Raw genomic sequence first — 8,557 nt, forward strand, 5'->3', positions numbered from 1 at the left:
TCAGTCCACTGATGCCAGATTCCAGAGGCAACATTTTCTCCATCACCTCCTTGCAGCCCCAGAGCTGGCACCAGGCAATAACCTCCAGACGTGGAGGATCTTTAGGGGGATGTATCTGGAGCACTGTTGGTAGGAACCTCAGGGGGAATTCGTTAACCATGTGAATTATAGAGGGGGTTAGATTTAAGCCCCAGTTTCTTTTTCTCTAGGAGAGGGTTGGGACATCTTCATCCATGAACGTCTTCGTCCAGATCCTTACTTGATGCCTTCCAAAAGCTTAGAGATGCTCCCTAAACAGCTGTTAATTAGATTGAATCGGATCACTGGATCCTCGGTGAAGCAGAAGGCTGAGCGCATCCTTGAGGCAGAAGTGAGGATCTGAGACCCCTCCTGCTGTGGTTTCCCATGCCCTGGGGTTGCAGGATGAGGAGAGGAGAGGCTCACTCAGGAAGGGGCGTCTAGCGGTTCAGAACCCGACATTGAAAGCAACTGCGCTGTCAAAATTTAACAACTGCTCCGCTCTCTGTCTCAGTTTTTGTTTCTAAGATTATTGAAGTCTGTGCAATTTGAACGATGGGCTGCAAAGTGTTTAAGACAGATCATTTTCTAAATTAGAGGTTTTTCACCCAAGAAATCTCTGCTGTCAGCAAACAGAAGAAAGATCTATACTCAACAGTAGGTGTGTGTAACCAAACTACATACGTAGATGTGGTGCTAGTAAAGACGGACGAGAGAGCAGTCGCAGGCTGACTTTGCCTTAGCAGAAGCAAATTCTTAAATTCCTCTGCCTTTCTTTTGCTACGACTAAAACTAGGAGCTTGAGCAGAGGTATCTCAAACGTCTTCCAGGTCTCACAGTCTGTAATTCCTCTCACACATGCATTATATAAGATAGAGGTAGGGACATTTCCAGGGAGAAATGAAGAAAGAATATCTGTTGGGGGATCAGCGCTATACACACACACACACACACACACACACACACACACACACACCTGCATTTCCTTAGCACCCTTCAAGTAGCTGGTCCTTCTGCCTCCCTGGAATAGTGTACACCACACACACACACACACACACACACACACACACACTTCAGAAGAGGCTTTAACCACTTTTAAGGCAAGATCCACAAACATCTAGATTAAATGTCAGCCTCTCTAAACTCCTGGACCACCTTCCTCAGTAGCCACATCTTCCCCCAAACCATTTCTGCTATGTCACCCTTCTACTTCTAAATGTTCCTAATGGACTATCATCCTTAGGGTAAAGTTCACATTGTTTGGGGATAGGTGGCTGATCTCTAAAGACCATATGAGTACATGGTGGAGGTTGCCCACTTCCCCTTCACCCAGAGCTGGCTTATGTGCAAATTTATTTCATCTTCTTTCTGCTCTATCCACTCTTATCTTTGCACACAATGACCTGCTGTCTCCTATTCGATCTCCGGTATCCACCATGTCCCTGTTGTCTCCTTCACCTCCGTTGGATCTTAGTGCGCACATCTATCTCACCCAGATGCCCCCATTGAGGACCCTTCTAGAATGTGTTGAGTGTTCCCCAACAGGTTCCTATCATGTTAAACTTGAACCACAGTAAGTGTTTGCCATCAGTCTCTCCCAAGTGTGTGTTCAGGCTACATTATACCCTCTGTTAACAGATCATACAGTATATGCTAGGCATACCTATCATATGCTATCATTGATTCTCGAGAAAGAGCCTATTTGGCTTTGAAAATGCAAAATACACTCAAATTGACTTTTTTGTGAAACAGAAGCTTGAACTATTAAATGCCACGTTAGAATAGTTTGCTAATAGATGATGCTGGTGAAAATGGTGGGTAGGTAAATTGAGGAAATTTGCTAACATCTATCAGTGTATGAAATGTCTTACCTGAGTTGGGTGTGGTGGCTCACATCTGTAACCCTAGCACTTACTAGAGAGAGACAAGAGAATACCCTACTATACATAGGTTAGTCTAGTTTATGTAGCAGGTTCCAGGCAGCCGTACTTACACAGCAAGACCATTTCTCCACCAAAGAGAGAGAGAGAGAGAGAGAGAGAGAGAGAGAGAGAGAGAGAGAGAACGCATTTCCTAACTAACCCAACAATCCCTTTCTAGAAATGCTCCCTCTGGTGTATTAGTAAGGATTCTCATAAGACTAAGGGTGGAAAGAGACTAGTAAATCTACATTAACGTTAATATATGGCTAATTACCTATGAGGAATAAAATTCTCTGCCGCCATTTGGAGAAATGGAGGAAATTATGTTATTATAAAATGATCTCAACAATAATAGTGTCGCCTAAAAAGGAAAATAAGGGTCAAGAAAGATGCTCAGCATGCTCCTACTAATGGAAAAACTGGGACCTACATACACAAAATATACACAACATATATCCTCAGGCTTGAAATGAAATTATTGAGACATATCAAAGTGAGTATACATACAGAAAAAGAGAAAGCTAGAAAACAAAGCAATGGAGCCCAAGCAAAGTTGGGCAAACCTAGCTAGAATCTTGAGAGTTTGCATAATTCAATCAATATGTACTAACAGGAGACATTCTGTCTCCCAAGCTAATAGAAAAGCCTTCCCAGCCTATCAGGGTGCATATTTGCATACTTAAAGAGTCTTTCTGTGGGCTGCTAAACAAAAGAAAATGAGTTTTTCAATCTTGGTCTGTGCATATGCACCCTAAATTAAGACAGAGAGACATCTGGGAGGCACAGACAACTAAAGCATAAGAAAAAATGAGTTCCTCTATGGGAGGACCTTCTGAGAAGGTACTGGAAAGATCAGTGGTCCTTCTAAAGCATTTATTTCCCCTGATGTTTTACTAAGCAAACTTGGAATTGTTCATTCAGTTTCCTATTTACTAAGATGTGGAATTCCTCAACATGGACCAGACGCATTCCAATCATAGAAAAGGGGCACTGTTGAAAATCTGTACGATTCTGAGTGGCACGGTTTCAAATGCAACATGAACATCGCTGGGTACATGCAAACATTGGTTTCTGGACCCCACATAAACTGTAAGCCTCTCGTTGGACCCCACCCCATTGCAGAATCTCCATGACTTACATTCCTGTTACTATTGTCCTTCAAGTAAACAACTAACATCCCAATTTTATCAGACTTGGTCTTCCAAATTTAAAGCTTGGTTTTACAATTTTGCATTTATTTATTTACTTACTTACTTCTTTATTTAATATGCTCATATGTACCACAGGGGAAAAGCATTCTCTGCTTCCACCTCGTGGGCTCCAGGATTCAAGCTCGGGATAGGAGTCTTGGCAACAATCTCCCGAGCCATCTCAGGCCCCAGTTTGCTCTTACAAGGGGTGTGGGAGGGTGGTTTTTAAAAAAGAAAGAAAGAAAGAAAGAAAGAAAGAAAGAAAGAAAGGAAGGAAGGAAGGAAGGAAGGAAGGAAGGAAGGAAGGAAGGAAGAAAATATTAAGTGTGTACTTTGTTATAAGTCAGTTGAGAAGGTGCTGGGACTAGAAATTTAGCAGCCTATAACACTGCAAGGCAGATGACAATGCAACCGTTATTCCTGAAATAAGTACGCAGGAATTTTCATGCAATAACACAGGATCGTGTTTGGTAAAAAGCAGTTGCACAAGCATGCATATATTGAAGATCTCCGTTATGTATAGATCAAAATGAGTAATAAGGCTTCTAAAAATGGGTATATAAGAGAGAGGGGGGAAAGAGTGAGAGAGAGGGGCATGATTATAACTGAAGACCTAAGGCAGGCGAGGGAAGCTGAGAACAAGAGGCGGGGAGGGAGGGAAAGGGGGGTGGAAAGTGGGGAAGAAGGAAGATTTTTCTGGAGCTGTGTGTATTGTGTTCCACAAACTGATGCCTCAAGTCTTCATGAAGTCTGTAAGGCCATGCAGGTCTCCCTAAGATTGCTCTTCTTCTACTTAGTACCCCAACTATCTGCCCCTCACCCAAGCAGAGCCTACTCACACCTCTGGACCCTGCACCGGCTAGACCTCTACAGGAGGAAGCCACAAACCTTCACAGTTCATGCCACCAAGGCGTCTTGGTGAGTATTTCTTCTGACACCTCTAAGGTAACATTTATGAAGAACCTAACCAAATGTTATTAGGTAGCTGGGTGATGACAGTTTAACAAGCATTTATGTCCTAACTTTAGGGGCTGTTTGAAAAAAAAAATACACATAAATTAAAACAAAGAGGTAATGTGAACAAATACGTTTTTGTCTGCATTCCTTAGAAACCAGATCCTGGGCAAAGTTTGCAAACCAGGCATTTATTGGTGTCTTAGTTGAGATGTCTAAGGCTGGGATAGAACACCATGATCAAAATAACTTGGGAGGCCGGGCGGTGGTGGCGCACGCCTTTAATCCCAGCACTCGGGAGGCAGAGGCAGGCGGATCTCTGTGAGTTTGAGACCAGCCTGGTCTACAGAGCTAGTTCCAGGACAGGCTCCAAAGCCACAGAGAAACCCTGTCTCGAAAAACCAAAAAAAAAAATAATAATAATAATAACTTGGGAAAGAAAAGGCTTTTCAACTTTCAACTCTCAGGTCACACTCCATCACTGAGGGAAGTCAGGGAAGGAAATGGTACAGATGGCCACGCTCAATGGCTTGATCCTCGTGGTTTGTTCAACCTACTTTCTAATAGCACCCAGGTGTAGTTAGAGGCTGCTTGTTTGTTTCCCAGCTGCCCAGACTCCTGAAATAACCACATAGAAACTGTATTAAATAAATCATTTCTTGGCACATTAGCTCAAGTTTCTTATTGGCTAGCACTTACATATTAATTTAACCCATCTCTATTAATTTGTGTATCACCACAAGATGTGGCTTACTGGGTAAAGTTCCAGAATCTGTCTCCTGTGGAGCTACATAGATTCTCTCTGACTCCGCCTTCTTTCTCCCAGCATTCAGTTTAATTTCCCCTGACTAGTTCTACTCTGCCCTATCAACAGGCCCAGGCAGTTTTTTTATTCATTAACTAATGGTATTCATAGCATACAGAGAGGAATCTCACATCACCTCCCCTTTTCTGTTTAAATAAAAAGGAAGGTTTTAACTTTAACACAGAAAAATTGCATATAACAAAATAGTTATCAAGCAAGAATTAGTTACAATATTTATATCTACTTTATCTTTTAGCATAACTAAGGAAAACTGTAACTATAACTATATATTTTTCAACTTCATCAAAGACTCCAGAAGGATATAATATTACCTAAGTAAAAAGGAAGTACATTGTAAACAACTTCCAAAACTCTACAATTGACAAAGACAGCTTGCCACCTGGAAAGTCACCCAAAATTCTTCTGTATCATTGGAGCATTCATCTTCAGCCTACAGGCCTATAGTATCCAACAAACTTTTCAGCAAAGCAGGAAATTTGAAGATCTGTTCTGCCTTGTAATGGCAAAGCCCATCAGTCCCTTTATTCTATACCCTGCAGAATGTGTGTCAGACTCTTTCATGGAGCAGGAACCCCAAAAGACCATCTTACCTTTAGGCAAGTTCAGCAGTCATTTCTCTGTGTATCTTGCATGTCCAGTTCATACAGCATAGTATCAAACCATTTAGCCAAGAACAGTTTCTCACCCAAATGGCTAACAAGCTCAATGAGGAGCCTCTTCAATGACCATCTTCCTTTTGAAATAATTGGTGCTACCAGGAACAGATGTGTCTCATTGTCATGAAAAGTTCTAAGTTATTAAAATATTTTAAATGCCATATTCTGAAGGTTTCTGTAAGATTTGAAGAATACCTATCTAACAGGAATATATCTCTCTATACCTCTAAAAAACTAATTAAAATGACTACAAACTTGATTATTATCAATGATTAACTATTAACTAATTTTTTCTTAATTATATATTACATTTTAAATGAGCTGCACAAACACAATACAGAAATATTTATAATAAAATTGACCTTAAATTTGTATTAATAAACCAAGATCCATACCATTGTAAATCTCTATAGCATATCCCCCTTTAAATGTAAAAAAGCATTTACAGACAATATTTTGGAATATAGGCATAGTTCTCTCCAAACAGCTTCCTGTTTTTGTTGGGCAAAGTATTTTGGGGGTGTTTTACAGAGACCTCTATGGGTGGTCTTGGTCCATCAAACCACATTAGTCTGGAATTAATCCACATGTTCTCATCTTCTGTGGAAACAAAAGCAGAACCTCTTTTCCAAAGCAACATATCCTTAGACTCAAATTCTGAAGTCAAGATCCCTTTATGTTGGTTTAGCTTAGCAATCCATACAATGAAATATCTCTCTGTACTTAGCTCTTTCACAGTCAAAAAATTCAAAGAAAACACAATAATATATATAATCCAGACTCTCTGTATATATTCTATCTTTACATGACTTATTTTCTTACTCTGTTACTTTTTCTACAAGTTTAATATTTATTTTATTATCTTTACTCCTTTAAACTATAACTGTCTGTACTCTTTTATATTATAGTTACGGTCTCTTTAGTCTTTTTTTTTTCTCTCTCTCAAGCCTACAATCATTTTTAAGCATACTGTGTCTCCTTTAGAGACCTTTTATGTTTGAATCTGTCCTTATTGCATATCTGTAATCATTTTCTGACCAGGACAGCTTCTTAAAATACTAAGCACTTTTCAAAAATCTAAATGGTGGCATTGCTAGGGAAAAAACAGCCCTGCCTGCTTGCTCTGCCCAGTCCAACATGCAGTTCAGTGCCTGAGACTGCCAAATGGGAGCCGTTCTGACCACCTCGACTCATAACCAGTTGGCCCATGCTGCCACCAAGTAACTTGCAGCATGCTGCCCACAAACCCCATCTAAATCCTCAACCTCCTGAAAGAGTCAGAGTTCATGCTGGCAGCACAGCTTAGAAAGCTAATGTTTTAAAGCTGCAAGGCTTTTTTTTTTCTGCTATCACTGAATCAGGAAAACCTCTCTTAAGTAAGAAGCAATGGAATTAAGCCATGCTTAACTCTGTTGTTTTTGTTTGTTTGTTTGTTTGTTTTGTTTTGGCCTGGAATTCCTTCCCAAATTCTCTCAGGTTTTAAGTGGATTTTAGTTGGCCACAATTGGCACCAATTTGTAGTTGGAGGCCACTTGTTTGTTTCCCAGATTCCTAGACTCCTGAAATAACTACATAGAAACTGTACTAATTAAATCACTGCTTGGCCCATTAGCTCAAGCTTCTTATTGGCTAGCTCTTACACATTATTTTAACCCATCTCTATTAATCTGTGTATTGCCACGAAGCAGTGGCTTACCAGGTAAATTTCCGGCATCTGTTGGGTTGCATGGCTTCTCTCTGACTCTGCCTTCTTTCTCAAAGCATTCAGTTTAGTTTTCCCCACCTAATTCTACTCTGCCCTATCAGCAGGCCCAGGCAGTATTTTTATTCATTAACCAATGTTATTCACAGCATACAAAGGGGAATCCCACATCACCCAGGGCCACCATCTCAGAGGTGGCACTACCTACAATGGGTTGGGCTCTCCTGCATCTACCATTAACCAAGAAAATGCCCTACAGGACTGTCTGGTGGTGGCATTTTCTCAACTAAGGTTCCCTCTTCCAAAATGCCTCTAATTTATGACAAGCTGTTATAAAAGTAGCTAGCACAATCAAATCCTTGTCAACTTGACAAACACAAACACATAATTATTAAAACATGACTTTCCCTTCCTTGTTCATCCACTAAATTTCATATTGATATCAAAATCACAATTTATAAACAACAGGGAATTACAAACCTAGTGCTCAGAAATGCAGAGACAAGGAAAGTGTACCTATCTGTGTTGTGTTGTTGTGACTAAATACCCAAAGCAGGCAAATGTAAAACATGGCTTATTTAACTCATACTTCTGAAGTTTCAAAAGCATGATGCCTGAATTTGCTCAATTCAGGTGAGGAACCACAGATGATGGCAACACAATAGTGAGAACACAGGCAAGAGGGACAATAACAGCACACCGGAAGATAGAGAGACCCAAGTTTCACTCTAATGAACTGAGATTCAGCTCTGCTCTATGTTATATCATATTGTGTAAAACAATGTATTCGGCCTGTGTCTTGCCTTTAACAAACAAATTTTGGGTCCATGTTGAGGAAGAGGGTAGACCTACAAACCATACCTTCAGTCTGGAACCACCCAGGCAGCACAGACTGATAAAATGAGACTGTAGGGGCAAAAGAATGTATCAAGTCAACCAGGGAAACCAAAACCAAGAGCTTACTACCCTCACCAGACCAAGGAAAGAGTTGATGTCTTCACCTAGATCCCTAAAGTGATAGACACCTAGCATCATGGAGATAGCATGGCCCCACTGACCTGACATCCAGTGTGCTCCAAGGGCACAAAGGCAGAGAGCACCTGGTGGTCCTTGGAGCTTCATATAAGCTGAGAACCCCACTGTTAAGACTGCCCGCCCATCTTCCTATTGGTCCTGTTCTTTTACTTCAAGACTAGACTCTAGCCGGGCGGTGGTGGCGCACGCCTTTAATCCCAGCACTCGGGAGGCAGAGACAGGCGGATCTCTGTGAGTTCGAGACCAGCCTGGTC

The sequence above is a fragment of the Microtus ochrogaster genome, unplaced genomic scaffold (assembly GCF_000317375.1).
Source record: "Microtus ochrogaster isolate Prairie Vole_2 unplaced genomic scaffold, MicOch1.0 UNK4, whole genome shotgun sequence".
Classification (NCBI taxonomy): domain Eukaryota; kingdom Metazoa; phylum Chordata; class Mammalia; order Rodentia; family Cricetidae; genus Microtus; species Microtus ochrogaster.